We start from the raw sequence: 20128 nt of genomic DNA, 5'->3' as shown, positions 1-20128 counted from the left end.
CCAAAATAATAATGTAATTGAGGATCATATGTTCGGAAACCTCACAGGTTGACAAAAAGTTACCTCAGCTGAAATGTTTAGTTTAATTTAAGTAGGGCAGCCTAGAAATTTGAAAGTAAATTGCTTTGATGGGCATTCAGACAGAAAGCTGATTGGATAAGCCATGGCTTTGTCTAATATACATTCTGTTGGCATAATAGCCGACAGAGTGTAGTTTGCTTTCAGAATTTCCCAGGTTTTCGTGTCTTGAAATGCAATAGTTACACATACCAATTGGGATGAGCTTCTCTTGAGATGGTGTGGGTCCCTGTCATTCTACTTATTTAAAAAATACTGACTGAATTAATTAATCTGTAATAAGATTATCTTTACTTGATTTAACTATAATTTGTCACCAAATCTTATGTTATTTTGCACAAATGGTGTCTTCTAAAAGTCAAGCTGCAGAAACAAACATTACAGACTAGTTGAACAAAACTTTGGCATTTGGATAAAACAATACACATATTGGTATATAAGAAACTTAAGAGCTACACCAGGGGGTAAATGTATCAAGCTGGGAGTTTTCCGGCGTGTTTGAAAAACCAATCAGATTTTAGCTATCATTTATTCAGTACATTCTACAAAATGATAGCTAGAATCTGATTGGTTGCTAAAGGCAACATCTCCACTTTTCAAACCTGCTGGAAAACTCTCAGCTTGATACATTTACCCCAGATCATTGAAAAGGGTTTGTGTACTTATAAGTGGATTCTATTTTTGTGATGGGTCTTGTAGGGCACAGTGTATGCAAAGGAGTAATCACAAACTCTTGTATAAACCAATGATTTGTATTCAAATAAGATGCCAACATCAAAGATTGAGAATAAAGTAATACAGTAACCAATAAAACATGAAAGAGTCCAGCACAGTATTAACATATATACCCTTGATTGAGAGGTCTAAAGATTAACAAAGACAAAAACAGAAAAAGGAAAGTATAATTAAATAGAAAAAAGTGGAAAAATGGAAAAAAGGGGAAAAAATTATCCTAAATTAAAAGAAAAAAGGAAAATAGAAAAAGAAGACAGAAAAACAACTGAAATGAAAAAAATAAAACAATACTGAACAATAGGAAACGTTCTAGGTGAAAAGAGTGTTGATGACACTATGGTGAAAGTTCTAAGATAGGGGTTGTTTCCAGAATTAATTGTCCAAAAATGCAGTTGCTAACTACCCGGATAGAAGTAACTCCTAATAAAGAGTTGGGAAGAGTAGCAGGATGAGGTACATGAGAGATATTTACCCCTTCTGAGGTAGCATGACCAGGGCTCCTGGTCCTCATCGGTCCTGCGATCCACACCAGTATGTCTGGATCTTCGGCTTTGCATACATTACAACTGCATTCCAATAAACGGAAATCGGGCAGGTTGGGCTGGGGTGAAATCCCCATTGAGCTGGGTCACCTGCATTTTTTTCCTTCAAAATGTTCGTAATAGGCTGCTGAGTCGAGTCTTGCCCCCTGGGTTAAAATTTGCCAGTTGTCCCCTGTCGGAAATTATGTTAGGTGAATTCTGCGATTCTTTTCCTTTTTATGTATGTGCATGCGTCTGCGTCTATGTATTTCTGTTGTCAGGAGGAATCAATGCAGTATGATGAGAAAGTGAATAAAACAAAATGAATGCTGAATTAACAAATTATCAATGTAATATCCAGCGTTTCGTCATTCGAAATGACTTCTTCAGGGCTTGTCAGAGTAACTATATGTGTCGTAATAGTCTCTAAAATAGATATTGGTGGTTTCTTTCATTCACATTTGTCTGTTTTTATCTTCGGTTTGTTCCTTTTTAGGCCTCACGAACACGGGTATATATGTATATACTGCGTTGGTCTCTTTCATGTTTAATTAGTTACTTTATTACTTATTATCAATCTTTGATGTCGGCATCTTATCTTATTTGAATACAAATGAATGGTTTATACTTGAGTTTGTGATTACTTTTTTGCATACACTGTGCAATACAAGCCCCATCACAAAAAAAAGAATCCACTTATAATTACATAAACCTCTTTTCACTGATCAGATGTAGCGCTTAACTTTCTTATACACCAATATGTGTCCTCTGCGTTTGAGTACCTATGTACTCTAGCAGCTCCCTCAACATTTAAATTAACTAATTTGAGTGCAGGATTGTTTCTGTATAAAATTATGGAGATGTCAGATGTATTCAATATTAACCTGCATTTTTATTTGTGTTTCCAGGTCACCTGCGGAGCCCAGTAGTATCATTAGTATATGCCCCACATCGATAGAGATTCACAAGTTTTCAATAAAAAAACTCCTAATAAATTTTTTTCTAGGTTTGCAACATAAAAAACCCAATGCAGGCGCTGCATACTAGGAGTTCCCATAGCACCAAAAAAAAAAAAAAGATAGCCGTTGGGTGTATTTATAACCTAGGACTTTTCCACACTGTCAGAGCTGTGTTGTGGGAAAGTCCCAGTATATAAATAGACCTAGCGCCTGTAATTTTACGTGTTAAAGCTACCATCTTCCAGACAGTACAGACTGGGTCCATAAAATCCAACATTGTGAATAGCTCATTGTAAAGAAGTACATCTAAATTTAGTTTCTCCAAGCCTGTTGGGAAGGACCCTACCAAATTCTATTGATAATTGCTACAGTTGTTAAGTTTAGAAGTAAAGAAAGTTTTGATACATGCTTCTGCCCTCCGGCTGATGCTTTTCCCAGTGGAGACTACTGGATCAGGATGAGAGACAGAATGCCTCATATCACAGCATGAAGATGTCTCCAGGTCAAATAGGCAAGCAGATGATTAGGATTAAGATCTTGAACTGTGCATGTCCACCCAGAAATGTATTCTTAATCTACATCTACTAACGTACTATAATATATATATATATATATATATATATATATATATATATACATACATACACACACACATACACACACACACACACACCCATGGGTCTCATGACCTTCTACTAAATTACTACCAATAGTTCAAACCCTGATCATAAAATAAGTGAGAAATGAGAGACAGATCCCCCAGCACTCTGCTATGAACTAGTGAAAGAGCAGAATTCTCTGTTACGCACATTTCATAAGCCACCTGTCCTGTAAAGGCACTTTTGCTAATCAATTTAAAAACACCTATGTGTGACCAAAAATAGGGACTCTCTTTGTTTATAGTTAGGACCACCCTATTAGCATAAGCGCCTTGATGGGGTGGGTGGCCTATCATGCATTTGCAAAAGTGTTTAACTGAGAATTCTGCATTTTTATGTACAAGTAGAAAAGTATCTCCTTTGCTAATTCAAAGCAGTGTGTTGGATGATTTTCTCTATTTGTCAAGACCAGGCAAGTTGTTCAGGTTCAGGATAGGCCTCGAAGCCTGCTAGGCAATGACTTCCCCTCAGGGGTGCAGAGACTAATGGAAGGAGAAATATTTACCAGGGATGCCCGCAGAGATATGGACTTGGCTGCTCTCCATCCACAGGTTGCGGTCCTCTAACGGGCACAGAGCAGACTAAGAAGGAATCGGAGACAATGGAGATGAGTAGCAATGCCGGACTACAGGAGTTTAAGTATACAGGTGTTTGGAGAGTGGCAGGTGAGTCAGGAGAATATGAGAGGAACCATGTGCTGGGAGAAGAAGACGAGCTATAGTCAACAGACCAATCACGAGTCTGAGAGGTGTCTGTGCTGACCAGCAATATACCGGACAGCTGAGATCCCTACAAGCCGGTACCCATAGACAGAATCTATGATGATACCCCATGCCTTGTTGTAACCTTTCAGTTAAACTGTGGAACACACAACAGCAGGTAAGAGCACTGAGATCCCAGATGGGTACCGAAGGCTTTATTCATGATCAATGATGAGGTGAGATATAATACTGGCTTAATACGAACATATACTGAGGAACAGATGACCCAGGAACAGTAGAGAGAGTGATACACTGTAGTGGACTGTGCGCTGAGATCCATGTGGGCGGAATAGCCCACTGCAGGATCAATAGATGAGATGCGATACTCAGCAGTATAATCACTGGCCAGAATAAGAACAGGTGTGAGCAACAATGAAACAATGAATGATAGATGACTGATCGCTGAGATTCCTGCGGGCTGCATAGCCTATGGGCAGGACTGATGGTAAGGCATGAGACACTGCAATATATGGAATGATCTGACTTTAGAACAAGTAACACCAGAAGTGCTAAGATCCCCGTGATGCTATAGCCTAAGAACAGGACCGATGATAAAACAGAATGTACTAGCAATACAGCTGTGAATCACGATGATGATACAGGTGTCACAGGAATCAGCATGAAGTGATCAGGAGTCAGAATGCAAACAGAAAACAGGGAGGACTGCATCCACACAGGTAGGAAACAAGAAGATCTGGCAATAGAAGGTAGGAGGGAGCGGCTAAAATAGTCAACAGGCCGCTAATCAGCCAATGTGGATCAATGAAAAGCTGTAAAAGTGCCAGGACTGCACACGTGCAGCACGGTGGGCAATATGGTGACCAATAAAAGAGGAACGTCGTGCAACTCGAGATAAGATGTTTTTCCAGGGCAACAGGTATGATAACTATCCAACATGGAGTTAGAAAGGTGCAATGTGTGATACTATTGTTTTGGATGAATCCACCCTTTCAAGCAGCTGCTGAGAGACTTTTATATATATATATATATATATATAGACTTTTATATATATATATATATATATATATATATATATATATATATATATATATATATATATATATATATATATATATCAACAATCATGGCGCTTCATCCGGCAAAGCTTATCCAAATAAATGTTCTGGCCCTAAATAATTAGCACCTCTTTATTTACAAGGTGATAGCCTATCTCCAATAAACCAGCTGGTAGATCTGGTGATATAGAATTTATAAAGAAGGAAAATGGATTATCCCTGCATATAGCCAGGGAGCGCCAAAGCACATTGCACATGCGTAATTCTTTTGCATCACAGGGTTGTCTGCCCAATACTCCACAGATCAGAGCAAATAATTTATTATCTAATAATCAATGATAGAACCAATATATATGCCAGTGGTGGTCCTATTTCCAGCAGTTGATCTATCAACGTTTATCCATAAAAGTGACAGGGTAAATGTTAATGTCGAAAGATTCATTCTGTTGACATGCTTAAAATGTAGACATTGTGATGGTCGACAATAATAATGTCAGCAGTCACAATTATCTACATTATCTACATTAAATGAGCAATACCAACGGTTTCAGAGGCTATACAGCCACCGGTAACGCTAGAACAAAACAGTTACAACAAACAAATAAAAACACTAATAAAGCTTTGTGTGCCACTGGCACACAAAGGGTTAAAGCATTTTAAAAAAAAACAAAAGAAAACAACTTGTGCCTTCCCCCCTCCTCAATCAAATTAATCATAGCATTGCCAGTCTAGTGCTGGTGATAGCAAAATCTGAACCAAATGGTCTCCACCATTTTGCTAGAACCAGCACTAGGCTGTGCCAGCTGGGGCTAGTGGCATTATAGCATATGTGGGGACCACTGCCATAATAACAACCGGTCCCAGGCTGGTCAGCACGGGGCTGGATTTCCTAGGGAGATGGGGTCCACACAAAGAAAGCAGACCCCCCATGGATACCAAGCCCCATGCTGAAAGCATTTTGTTTTGGTGCATTACAGGTCCCAGCAAGCCCAGTCTGCCATTAACAATTTGAGCATGCTGGTGCTTGTAGTACTACACGCACCTGCATACCCATGGCTACCATGACATGCCATGGCACCCAGGGCCTGTTGGGACCTATAGTGCACCAAGACAAAATTTAAATAAAAGACATCTGTCATTGTAAAAAATAATTTTACTGTACATAAAGAAAAAATCTCAGTATTACTCACCAACATCCAGGTTCTTCATCTGTAATAATTCGAATTACCTATGCTTGTCCTCAAAATAATAGAAATTCATTCAAGCTTTAAAAAAAAATAGTAAACGTAATCCATGGATCCGTGCTTGTTCAAAAAAAAAAAATGCAAAATTAATCCCAGGGTCCAAGCTTAGATGGAAAAAAAATCTTCTGATCTTCAAGCTTGATAAACAACCAAAATAATTCACCGGAACATGCTTGGCAAAAAAAAACCTCTTATCAAATTATGCAAACTTGCTGCCTGCAGAAGTTCCCATCACAAAATCATAAAATGACAGGTGTTTTTATAACCTGGGAATTTCCCTAGTCCTCAGGGCTGAGGTCATAGAGAATCCCCATGTCTCAATAAAACTAACATGCATCATGATAACATAATGCACTCTAGTCCTGTTGATTCTTAAGGTTTTCCCATGACCTCAGTTCTGAGGTTGTGGAAAAGCTCTATGTTACAAATAGGTAGGTTTTTTTTGTCCCAGCCTGGGATTCATTTTACTAGGATATGTTTGAAAGCTTGGAAGAATTTGGATCGCTTTTATTATTATTATTATTTATTTATTTATAAGGCGCCACAGATTCCATAGCGCCGGATACAGAAGCAAGTAACAAATAAATGAGGTAATACATGTCAGCAGCACAGATGAGTTTGAGTAATGCTATGCGGACTCACACAGAGTGCAGCAAAAGACGTGACGGGACGTACGAGGGATGGGAGACTAATGTGGGACAATAGGTAGAGAGTATTTTCGTAATGTTACGGAGGCAGAAGTGGCAGGATTTGGTGAGGGACTGGATATGGGGGGTAAAGCTGAGGGCTGAATCAAGGGTGACTCCAAGGCAGTGGGCTTGCGTGACAGGAGAAAGAGTGATGTTGTCAACCAAGAGACAAATATTGGGAGGGATACCAACATAGGCAGGACGAAAGATGATGAGCTCGGATTTGGACATGTTGAGTTTCAGGAACGCTGTGACATCCAGGTAGTTACAGCAACGAGACAGCTAATACCTGAGTTAGAACAGCGGGAGAGTGGTCAGGGGAGAGAAGATAGATTTGTGCGTCGTCAGTATATTGGTGGTATTGGAGGCCAAATGATTGAATGAGTTTACCAAGAGAGGTGGTGTAGAGAGAGAAGAGCAGAGGGCCAAGGACAGACCCTTGTTGGACTCCAATAGAAAAGGGAAGAGGGAAAGAGGGATGAGGAAGAGTCAGAAACAGACACTAAAACAGCAGTCAGAGAGGTAGGAGGCAAACCAGGAGAGCGCAGTTTCACGAAGACCTATGGAATGAAAGGTGGTGAGAAGAAGAGAATGATCGATGGTGTCAAAAGCAGCAGAGAGGTCGAGGAGTATAAGAAGGGAGAAGTGACCATTGATCTTAGCTGAGAGCAAGTCATTTGTTACTTTAGTGAGGGCAGTTTCAGTTGAGTGAAGAGGATGGAAGCCAGACTGGAGAGGGTCAAAAAGAGAGTGGGAAGAGAGAAAGTGGATCAGACGATTGAAGACAAGTCATTCGAGAATTTTAGAAGCGAAGGGAAGGTTTTTTGAGAATAGAAGAGATGAGAGCATGTTTGAAGACTGAGGGGAAGATACCAGTGGAGAGAGAGAGGTTAAAGAGTTGAGCAAGCTGACATCAGGCATTGGAAGAGAGGGAGCAGAGGAACTTGAGGGGGACAAGATTGAGAGGACAGGTAGTAGTAGAAGAAGAGGAGGAGAGAAAAGAGAGGATCTCAGGCACAGTAACAGGTGGTGTCACGAACATGCTCCCAGCTGCCGTGACTTTGGGGTGATAGTTGTATGAGGTCACACACAATTCCAGCCTGCAGTCTCACTCTACCTATCACACAGATTATAGCCCTACTGAATCGCGCCCCAAACACAGTGCTCTCACCCCCCCCAGACACTTCAGGTTTGCCACTACCTATTGAATACGGGCAATAGGAGCCCAACATACTGTCCCACACTGGCACACAAGGCTTCTAGCTATCAACAGACTTGCAAGACCCACACCAGCAAGCAAAGGTTTAACTCTCACACGCCTCCAGACTGTTACACAAATGTAAATGCAAGCACACACAGCTTGTTAATAAATTGTATCAACAAATCACACAAAGGCATTGAAAGGGTAAACTTGGTCAATCTATTTCTTCTTAACAGGCAAATGGATTCGTTAGAGTATCAAGGTCGTAATATTTGAAATTATACATTTAATATACAAAAGTACATGGCATACAGATATAAAAAAATAATGAATAAACAATTAATTGATTGAGATAACGTCCACAAGCAAAACAGTTTAAAATAAAAAGGATTAGACTCAGAGTGTCACTTACATGAATGACATACTCAGTGCCTTGAGAAATTGGCAAGGAAGATGGACAGCTTATCAATGTGAATTGATTTCCCAAAAAGTCTGACAATGTTTTAAAGACATTTCCACACCTCTTTCTACCCCCATGGGGTTGTGGCCTGTGATACTTTTTTCAATCACCATTTATTTGCATGTTGCTTGATTTACTATCCAATTCTACTATGTAACTTTTCTGTGGAGTATCACACAGAAACAATTTTATCAATAATAAATCCCCTATGACTCTGTCCATTTTTTAACACCAAACATGATGACAATTTGACACTGTGACATACCCTTTTCAAAGATATGTGATTTTAGCTGTTCCCGGATACCACCCATAGCTGTCATTCGCAACACTAGTGTGATTTCTACTCCTCAGTATGGAGTGACACCCGGATTTCCTAAAATATGAACTATGAAGACAATTTCCTTGGAAGCTCATATTTCTATATACCTGTTCAGGCCTTCAAAATGCTGCCTTGGGCTGCAAGGATGTCCAGCTTCGACCGGCCCCACAAAGTTTAATCAGGAGTCCAAAAACTAACTTGTGTCAGGATATATCTCACACCAAGAGCTCTTTGAAGCTGCCACAAGTGACAATCCTTTCTTTTCACACTGGAATGTGCAAAGCCATCTAATACATTTACATCAGACTTTCTGTCTTCACATTTTACAATTTCGTAGCTGAATTTATGAATGGATTCATTTAATATAACATATTTATACTGCAGTTATGATTTATCCCTTATAAATAACTGTAAGTTCCCTATGTTCACAACACCTCCCCTTTTTAAGAGATGGCATGGGGATTGACTGACAGGACATTGCCCAGGCCATCTCCCACAGACCCCCTTGGTTCAAATGAAATAGCTGTTAGCTGGGTCTCAATAGGTTCTCTGGTGAGAAGGGATAAGAAGGGGTTAACCATCTCATTCCTCTGGGACTTCTGGTCCTTCAATAGCTATGGGTTAACCTTTGGATTCTTACCTATACTCTGTACCTCTCACTGACTGCGTCTCTTTGTGGGTGCTGCCTGAGAGAAATCCTTCCTTCCACAAAAATTCCTGTAAGTTGGAACCCCTTAATTGTGGCTCAACTGAATATCTACTTCCACTCTGCCCTGCTTTTCAGTTACAAAATTCCCTGTCAGTGGGACACACTAGGTAATTCTTATCCGGGGAGCTATTGGACAGAAAACTCCCCTCCCCCTTAAACTCATCTATATGGGGGTGTAGTATAACAGGGAGTGCGGGACCCCCATCTACCTCCTCTAAGCCGTTAGACAGCTGACTAAATGAGCGCAGCCTAGCAACTGAACCCCCTCTCTCTACAGAAAACTCAGGTGAATGATCAGAACTCAGATGTAGATCTGAGTGGTGAACATTTGAACTACAAGTCTCAGCATCAATGTAAGGATTGCTGTCACTCGCTATTTCCTGTTGGTCCAGACTATGAGTTTCCCCCCCATTCTCATAATATCTACATCAGAATCAAGAATCAAAGCCAATATTTGCAGTTACATTGTTATCTTTCCCTACCCCATGACAAGTTGTCAGCGGAAGAACATGTGCAGATTCTAATGCAATACTACTTTTGGCATTATCATCCTTACTCACTTCAGGTACAAAAGAAGATACCCTCTCTCTGTCACATCCTGGTGCCTGGGAAAAAACGTGGTTACTCTCAGCAGGCTCTGATACTGTAACATGGGTGCCATTAAAATTATTACACACTTCAGGTACAATATGGCATTCCCTTTCCCTGTCACCTCCTGGTAACTGGGAAAAAACGTTGGTATTCTTAAATGATTCTAACACAGTGACATGTGTGGCAATAAATTCATTATACGCATAAGATACAATACGACATTCCCTTTCCTTATAACCAACTGGTACCTGGAAAAAAACGTGTTTACTCTTAGCAGATTCTGACACAGTAACAGGAGTGGAATTAACATCATCATTAGAGACATACTGAGACAACATCCTTCCTAAATCTGTTTCCAAACATTTGCAGGCATATTATCCGAGATTCATACATCTCTTAGACCTCTTCCAGAACCTCAATCAAGGTAAACCTTGGCCACAGCACAGTAAGGTGAATTCCACCCACCCCTTGCACAGAAATACACTTTTCTGGAATGGAGTCCCTCATCCCTACCATTTCTGAATGCACTAGCGTAACATCCGCCCCAGTTTCTCTTAACCACACAGTTACCTTTTCACCCACAGTGACTGCAGGTTGTCCTTCCGGCCCCCTTCTGGTCCAGCAACACACAGGACAGCTGTAGAAGATAGCAAGGAAGGTACCCCCCCCAGAGGAGGATGAAGTGGTCTTCTTTTCTGGACAAACGATACTGATGTGCCACACCTGGTTGCACACAAAACATTGGCGGGTGTCTCCCAAAACTGGCTTTGCCACCACCCTTGCAAAAGATCAAGGAAACACTGGGTGATGGCATTCAGGGGTTGGCGTTGATCCTTCTGGCTGTCCCCTTTCCAGGCAGAGTCCCCTGGCACAAAAGTACCTCTTTTAGCTGCAGGTGTCCGGTGACAGGATATTTGTCAGCTAGTCTAGATGCTTCCGCAGATTATTCAGGGTCCCGATCCACTACCCATTGCTTCACGACAGTTGGGCACAAAGTTAGAAACTGCTCCAGGATCATCAAATCTTTCAGAGCATCAAAGGTGGTGATCTTTATCCCTCCAATCCACTGTTTGAAGGAAGCAGACAGTTGGGCCACAAGTCTTGAATAAGTGTCAGAGGCACTGCGTTTTAAATCTCAAAATTTCTGTCTGCTCCAGCATAATGTTAAAACGTTGCAACAGGGCACTTTTGATTGCCTCATAATTTCCCTCTATCTCAGGTGGACAATCTGCAAAGGCTTTCCCTCGCACACCAGGGGTTAAAAACTGTGCCTACTGATCTTTGTTCAGTCCATACTGTCGGCATGTCTTTTCAAGTCCTCTCAAAAAAACCATCCTAATCCCCATCTTTTTCCAATACTGGAAAATTCTCTGGACGGGGTCTGCTGATACCAGCCTCTCTGGCTTCTGGCTGACGTTAGAGCTTGGCAAGCTTTTCAGCTGTTATCTCCTCTCTGCCTCTCACTGGGCAGCTTCTCTTTCTGCCTGGCGCTCTGCTGCCTCCATAGCAGCTCGCCTCTCCGCAACCTGGTACTCTGCAGCTTCCTTCTCCTGCTGTAAAAGCTGCATTTTGGTTGTAATGTCCGCTGGGCCCAAATATTTTAGGGCAGTTGCAAATAAACGTCCATTGCAGTGTCCACACATGAACTATTAGAATCATCCGAAAGTAACAGTCCAATATCCACAGTTATGTCAGCTTCTGAATACTGGCTGTGCCCTTCTTGAGACACATCTAAGACTTAATGCTGATCTCTCTTCACAAGAGCTTCAATCAATTGTTCCTTGCTTTTTCCACTAGTGGGAATTCCTCCATTCTCACAATGTGAAATTAGCGCCTCCTTTGTCATGCATTTATATGTCGCAGCCATTTCCTCAGATATGTTGCAAAATAAAGGATAGGAAAAGAAAAAACAGAGAGAAGGGAAGGGAACTGCTTTGCCTGTATGTCTTCAAAAAAAATAATAAGCCCTGAGTTTTGACCTTGTAAAACTATTGTATTCCTCTCAAGGTTACAATAAGTTTATAAGCGCAAGGGTTAATTGCCTAAACCATGCACTTAATACTCTTAGAAATTAAATAATCCCACCGCTATGCCACCAATTTGTCACGAACACGACTTTTGGGTGATTGCTGTATGAGGCCACACACAATTCCAGCCCACAGTCTCTCTCTACCTATCACACAGGTTATAGACCTACTTAATCACCCCCAAACACAGCGCTCTCACTCCTCCAGACACTTCAGGTTTGCCACCACCTATTGAATACGGTCAATAAGAGTCCAATATACTGTCCCACACTGGCACACAAGGCTTCTAGCTATCCACAGACAAGCAATACCCACACTAGCAAGCAAAGGGTTAACTCTTCACGCCTCCAGACTTTTACACAAAGGCAAATGCAAGCACACACAGCTTGATAATCAAATTTATCAGCAAATCACACACAGACATTCAAAGGGTTAACTTGGTCGAGCTATTTCTTCTTAACAGGCTAAGGAATTCGTTAGAGTATCAAGGACGCAACATATTAAATTATACATTTAATATACAAAAGAACAAGGTATACATATATAAAAAATAATTAATAAACAATTATTAGATTGAGACAACATACTCAAGCAAAACAGTTTATAATAAAAAGGATTAGATTCATAGTGTCACTTACATGAATGGAATGCGAAATTGGCAAGGAAGATGGACAGCTTATCAGTGTGAATTGATTTCCCAAAAAGTCTGACAATTTGCTATACCTGGTTTCAGCCTTTTAAGGACACTTCCACACCTCTTTCTACCCCCAGCGGGTTGTGGCCTGAGACACTTTTTTAAATCACCATTTGCATGTTGCTTGATTTACTAACCAATACTACTATGTGACCTAACTTTTCTGTGGAGCGTCAAACAGTAACAATTTTATCATTAATAAATCCCCTATGACTCTGTCCATCTTTTGATACCAAACATGAAATTTTTACAATGTGACATACCTTTTCCAAAGATATGTGATTTCACCCGTCCCTGTCATTCACAACTCTGATGTGATTTCTGCTCCTCAGTATGGAGTGCCACCCGTATTTACCAAAATATGAACTATGAAGGCATTTTCCTTGGAAGCTCATATTTCTATATACCTGTATAGGCCTTCAAAATGCTGCCTTGGCTTGCAAGGATGTCCAGCTGTGACCAGCCCCACAAAGTCTATTCAGTAGTCCAGAAACTAACTTGTGTCAGGATATATCTCACAGCAAGAGCTCTTTGAAGTTTCCACAGGTGACAGTCCTATCTTCTTACACTGGAATGTGCAAAGCCATCAAATACATTTACATAAGACTTTTTGTCTTCACATTTTATACTTTCGTAGCTGAACTTATGAATGGATTCATTTGATATAACATATTTACACTGCAGTTTTGATTCATCCCTTATAAATAACTAAGTTCCCTATGTTCACGACAGGTGGGTAGGAGCCAAGGGTGGCAGAGTGAGTGATAGAGATGACAGGTGGGGGAGGCAAGTCTGATGATAACAGATATCTTAGTGTATAGAGTTAATATTGTCTTTGATGTAGGTGGCAAAGTCAAGAGCAGTGATGGACAAGGGGGGGAGGAGATGGGGGAGGTTACAGTAGAGAATTAATGGTAGCAAAGAGGCATTAGGGTTTATTGGACAGGGAGGAGATGAGGGATGGGAAATATGGTATAGTAGTGGGGAGTCAGTGCTGTAAAAAGACCTCTGTATTTATAAACTTGTTAGATCATCAAGCAACACACAACATAAAAAGAATTATACATAGGTTGCAACCTTAAATATACATTAGTCCACATGTGTAAGTGGAAAATTATGTTCACAGTAGGATTATCAAGATTAAACAGTAAAACCGTACTGAGTAAAACAGTAAACATGCAAAGAATAAACAGTCCATAGCTCGGAGAAGCATAATATATTGACCTCTTAGCTATAATGTGATCAAGGTCATAACCAGATAATTTGTAGGCGATTGGAATAAAACCGGCATACAACAGTGCAAACATGAATGGGTAAAGATACATATATAAAGAAAGAGTTCCTGGTTGTAAATAGTATCAGTTCTCAACAAATTCCAATCTCTGGACAAATATATGAATCAAATCCAATACTATAGGACCCAAAGTGTAGATAAGGGGACCTCATACAGGCAGTCTCTGGCCAGGCCAAATGGAGTCCGGAGTCCTTCAAAAACACAGTATGTGGACCTCCAAACTGAATCCTATGTAATCGGTAACTAATAATGTCATTAAATGCCTTCTCTGATTAGAGTCCAATCCACGGGCTGTATAGGGAAGTGGACTTACCCTGTGAGGGCTGAATCACCATCTCTTCTCCCAATGTCCCTTTCTAGTGGATACTCACATCAGATGCAGTGGCGTGTCTGAGTCCCGAACAAGCCGCGGTCATGACTAGATTTGGAAAGGCGCATTCCAATGTGTTGAATGAATGGATGAATGGATAAAGTCTGTTCCTTGATTAGTTCCGATCCGGAGCACGTATTCAGGGCAGGTAACAGTAGTGTTCCTGTGTTTTCCAATGCGTTTCGCATATAGCTTCTTCATGGAAAGTAATATTCAAGCAGTGGGATGCAGGTATTGAAAGGGTAGCGGCTAAATCCCCTTCGGTCTAGGTACCCTGGCACGTCAATATGACGTCGCAGGGTCATGTGATCGCAGCGGTCACATGGTGCAAAGTGTTAGGCGGGCTGCTGAAAGTGAATGGTAGTCGGTGCAGGAGCGCCATCATTTCTTTCCGATCTTGGCTGCATTCCTGTAAAAAAAGGTAAGTAGAAGGGGTGCTAGTGTGTGAGGGGCATGTGTGGTGGATGCAGGACTGGCACAGGGGGCATGTGAGGTGGACACAGGACTGGCACAGGGGGCATGTGTGGTGGGTGCAGGGCTGGCACAGGGGGCATGTGAGGTGGATGCAGGGCTGGCACAGGGGGCATGTGAGGTGGATGCAGGGCTGGCACAGGGGGCATGTGAGGTGGATGCAGGACTGGCACACGGGGCATGTGAGGTGGACGCAGGACTGGCACAGGGGGCATGTGTGGTGGGTGCAGGGCTGGCACAGGGGGCATGTGAGGTGGATGCAGGGCTGGCACAGGGGGCATGTAAGGTGGATGCAGGGCTGGCACAGGGGGCATGTGAGGTGGATGCAGGACTGGCACACGGGGCATGTGAGGTGGATGCAGGACTGGCACATGGGGCATGTGAGGTGGATGCAGGGCTGGCACAGGGGGCATGTGAGGTGGACGCAGGACTGGCACAGGGGGCATGTGCGGTGGATGCAGGACTGGCACAGGGGGCATGTGTGGTGGATGCAGGACTGGCACAGGGGGCATGTGTGGTGGATGCAGGACTGGCACAGGGGGCATGTGTGGTGGATGCAGGACTGGCACAGGGGGCATGTGCGGTGGATGCAGGACTGGCACAGGGGGCATGTGTGGTGGATGCAGGACTGGCACAGGGGACATGTGTGGTGGATGCAGGACTGGCACACGGGGCATGTGTAGTGGATGCAGGACTGGCACACGGGGCATGTGTAGTGGATGCAGGACTGGCACACGGGGCATGTGAGGTGGACGCAGGACTGGCACAGGGGGCATGTGTGGTGGGTGCAGGGCTGGCACAGGGGGCATGTGAGGTGGATGCAGGGCTGGCACAGGGGGCATGTGAGGTGGATGCAGGGCTGGCACAGGGGGCATGTGAGGTGGATGCAGGACTGGCACACGGGGCATGTGAGGTGGATGCAGGACTGGCACATGGGGCATGTGAGGTGGATGCAGGGCTGGCACAGGGGGCATGTGAGGTGGACGCAGGACTGGCACAGGGGGCATGTGCGGTGGATGCAGGACTGGCACAGGGGGCATGTGTGGTGGATGCAGGACTGGCACAGGGGGCATGTGTGGTGGATGCAGGACTGGCACAGGGGGCATGTGTGGTGGATGCAGGACTGGCACAGGGGGCATGTGCGGTGGATGCAGGACTGGCACAGGGGGCATGTGTGGTGGATGCAGGACTGGCACAGGGGACATGTGTGGTGGATGCAGGACTGGCACACGGGGCATGTGTAGTGGATGCAGGACTGGCACACGGGGCATGTGAGGTGGATGCAGGGCTGGCACAGGGGGCATGTGAGGTGGATGCAGGGCTGGCACAGGGGGCATGTGAGGTGGATGCAGGACTGGCACACGGGGCATGTGAGGTGGATGCAGGACTGGCACATGGGGCATGTGAGGTGGATGCAGGGCTGGCACAGGGGGCATGTGTAGTGGATGCAGGACTGGCACACGGCATGTGTAGTGGATGCAGGACTGGCACACGGCATGTGTAGTGGATGCAGGACTGGCACACGGCATGTGTAGTGGATGCAGGACTGGCACACGGCATGTGTGGTGGATGCAGGACTGGCACACGGCATGTGAGGTGGATGCAGGGCTGGCACAGGGGGCATGTGTGGTGGGTGCAGGGCTGGCACAGGGGGCATGTGAGGTGGATGCAGGGCTGGCACAGGGGGCATGTGAGGTGGATGCAGGGCTGGCACAGGGGGCATGTGAGGTGGATGCAGGACTGGCACACGGGGCATGTGAGGTGGACGCAGGACTGGCACAGGGGGCATATGTGGTGGGTGCAGGGCTGGCACAGGGGGCATGTGAGGTGGATGCAGGGCTGGCACAGGGGGCATGTGAGGTGGATGCAGGACTGGCACACGGGGCATGTGAGGTGGATGCAGGACTGGCACAGGGGGCATGTGTGGTGGATGCAGGACTGGCACAGGGGACATGTGAGGTGGACGCAGGACTGGCACAGGGGGCATGTGTGGTGGGTGCAGGGCTGGCACAGGGGGCATGTGAGGTGGATGCAGGGCTGGCACAGGGGGCATGTGAGGTGGATGCAGGGCTGGCACAGGGGGCATGTGAGGTGGATGCAGGACTGGCACACGGGGCATGTGAGGTGGACGCAGGACTGGCACAGGGGGCATGTGTGGTGGGTGCAGGGCTGGCACAGGGGGCATGTGAGGTGGATGCAGGGCTGGCACAGGGGGCATGTGTAGTGGATGCAGGACTGGCACACGGAATGTGTAGTGGATGCAGGACTGGCACACGGCATGTGTGGTGGATGCAGGACTGGCACACGGCATGTGAGGTGGATGCAGGGCTGGCACAGGGGGCATGTGTGGTGGATGCAGGACTGGCACAGGGGGCATGTGTGGTGGATGCAGGACTGGCACAGGGGGCATGTGTGGTGGATGCAGGACTGGCACAGGGGGCATGTGTGGTGGATGCAGGACTGGCACACGGGGCATGTGAGGTGGATGCAGGACTGGCACAGGGGGCATGTGTGGTGGGATGCAGTGCTGGCACAGGGGGCATGTGTGGTGGATGCAGGGCTGGCACAGGGGGCATGTGTGGTGGAAGCAGGGCTGGCACAGGGGGCATGTGGGGTGGATGCAGGGCTGGCACAGGGGGCATGTGTGGTGGATGCAGGGCTGGCACAGGGGGCATGTGTGGTGGAAGCAGGGCTGGCACAGGGGGCATGTGTGGTGGAAGCAGGGCTGGCACAGGGGGCATGTGTGGTGGATGCAGGGTTGGCACAGGGGGCATGTGTGGTGGATGCAGGGCTGGCACAGGGGGCATGTGTGGTGGATGCAGGGCTGGCACAGGGGGCATGTGTGGTGGATGCAGGGCTGGCACAGGGGGCATGTGTGGTGGAAGCAGGGCTGGCACAGGGGGCATGTGTGGTGGATGCAGGGCTGGCACAGGGGGCATGTGTGGTGGAAGCTGTTTGACATAGGGGTCACATGGTAGTGTGTGTGTGTGTCTCTCTCTCTCTTGGCATAGGGGGGCATGTGTGATGGAAGCTGCAGGGCACAGAGGGGGGGGGGCATGTGTGAGTAAAGCATGTGGGCAGAAGGGGCATGTGAGGGAGAAGCCTCTTCCCCACACAGCCCCTCCTCAACCAACAATACCCTGACAACACTCACCATCTTTTATCTGCTATTCCCCATGACAGGTGCTCATTCTCTTTTCCCTCACAGGCCCGCTGCCCACAATCCTGACACCTCTTACTTCAGAATGAAACGAGGTACTTTTTATTTGAAAGAGGAGTAGAGCCTTACCGGCAAGTGAGATAATAATACAGAGACCGTTATTGCCATAGATGTTGTGACTAGATGCAGTAATCTTTAATAAACAAAACCACATTTTACTCAGATTATATTTTCATTACAGGCCATGAGTATAATTGCTTTTGTCACAACACTGTACATAAAAGACTTTGCTCAATTATCTCACAAAAATAACAATACATCCAGTTTTCTACACACTTTTTTAGGTGGCATACTTCAGCTTTGTCACTTATCCATATTTTAAATTTGGCTATTTTTCAGGCATTCATTGCGGGACACCAGGAACCATTGGAAGATACGGTAGGGACCAGGCGAAAGGGCAATATAAGACATTCTGGAAGTTCACTGACACTACTCCTGCTGTATACCACTCTTCTGTTAGGCGTTTAGTTTAGAATTTTATTACTGGGGTGGTCTCCAAAGTCTACGACTTTAATGTCACAGCTTGGATGATTGTCTAACGCTCTGAGCGTAAGAATGGAGGTAACGAGGTGGTGTTTACTCTAATGCCCCCACTCACAATGCTGGATTCCTCCACAGGACCCGGCCAAAGTCGGTACTGGGGTTCACAGGCAGTCTAAGAAGACTCTTGAGTCACTTGCGTTTTCTGTGGGTGTCCTGTTTGGGCCGTAGCTCGACAATATTATTAGTTGGGTGACAGGAGGAAAAAGTGCTTTTCTTCCTGTTAATGTACCAAAAGCTAAGGTGCCCAGGTTTCTCTCCTGTTTTTTCCTCTTGTCTGCTAGGTGTCCAGTCGCCAAGTCTGCTGATAAGAAATTGGCATGATGGTGTTCTGCCCACCCATGATCGCTAATGTTTGAGCCTATCTACTCCTCTTCAGGGTTGAACATAAATTGAAGGCCTATAGCAGTGGTTCCCAAACTTTTGCAGTTCGCGGCACCCTTAGAGTATCCAAATTTTTTCAAGGCACCCCTCCAAAATAATTATTGAGCAGTCCTGTTTTAGAAGTAGTTGGGTCAAAAAATTGTAATAAGTATTTATGTCAGGACAGAAATACTTATTTAGTTGTATGCAAAAATGCCCCCTCTGCATCCAGACACTCTGCTCTCAGGCACTCTGCCCCCTCTGCATCCAGACACACTGCCCCCTCTGCATCCAGACACACTGCTCTCTCTCACACTGCCCTCTCTCACGATGACCCCCTCCTCTGCCCTCTCTCACGATGCCCCCCCTCCTCTGCCCCCTCTCGCGCTGTGTCCCCCTCCTCTGCCCCCTCTCGCGCTGTGTCCCCCTCCTCTGCCCCCTCTCGCGCTGTGTCCCCCTCCTCTGCCCCCTCTCGCGCTGTGTCCCCCTCCTCTGCCCCCTCTCGCGCTGTGTCCCCCTCCTCTGCCCCCTCTCGCGCCCCGCTGTCACGCTCCCTCTCACTCCTCTGCCGCGCGCCAGCCATAGAATAAAAAAAAAGAACACAGAAACTTACCAATCTGTCGGGCGCCGGGACCCAGCAGACTCCTCTCTCCCGCAGCAGCTTGTTACTGACTTTGATATTCAGTGACAGCTGCGGGAGAGAGGAGTCTGCTGGGTCCCGGCGCCCGACAGATTGGTAAGTTTCTGTGTTCTTTTTTTTTTTTTTCAATGCTTGGCCCGCGGCACCCCAGTGACAGCGTCGCGGCACCCCTGGGAGCCGCGGCGCACAGTTTGGGAACCGCCGGCCTATAGGGAGAGTAGTATAGAGGGGGTAAAGCTACGGTGAATTTCTAGGATGTCTTAAAGTGTCTGGGAAACATTGGGGTATAGTGTAGGGACCAGTCATGCAGTGTCTCCCAGGGGACTATATATAAAAATCCTATTATTTATTCTGTGTTTTATTTCCCTGATTACTCTTTCAGAAATAAAACATTTTTTCTTGTACTACAAAGCAATTTTTGTTACATACTGTCCAGACTACTGTAATGATATCTTTGTCTCCTACAATCCATTCAAATAGTCGCTGCAGAAATAACCTCTATACTCTCCGTCATTAATTACTGTTGTCTTACTGAAATTATCTTGTCACTACAAAAGTATTTAGTGC

The sequence above is a fragment of the Mixophyes fleayi genome, chromosome 6, assembly GCF_038048845.1.
Source record: "Mixophyes fleayi isolate aMixFle1 chromosome 6, aMixFle1.hap1, whole genome shotgun sequence".
In the NCBI taxonomy this organism is placed as follows: Eukaryota; Metazoa; Chordata; class Amphibia; order Anura; family Limnodynastidae; genus Mixophyes; species Mixophyes fleayi.
This window is presented reverse-complemented; position numbering follows the sequence as displayed.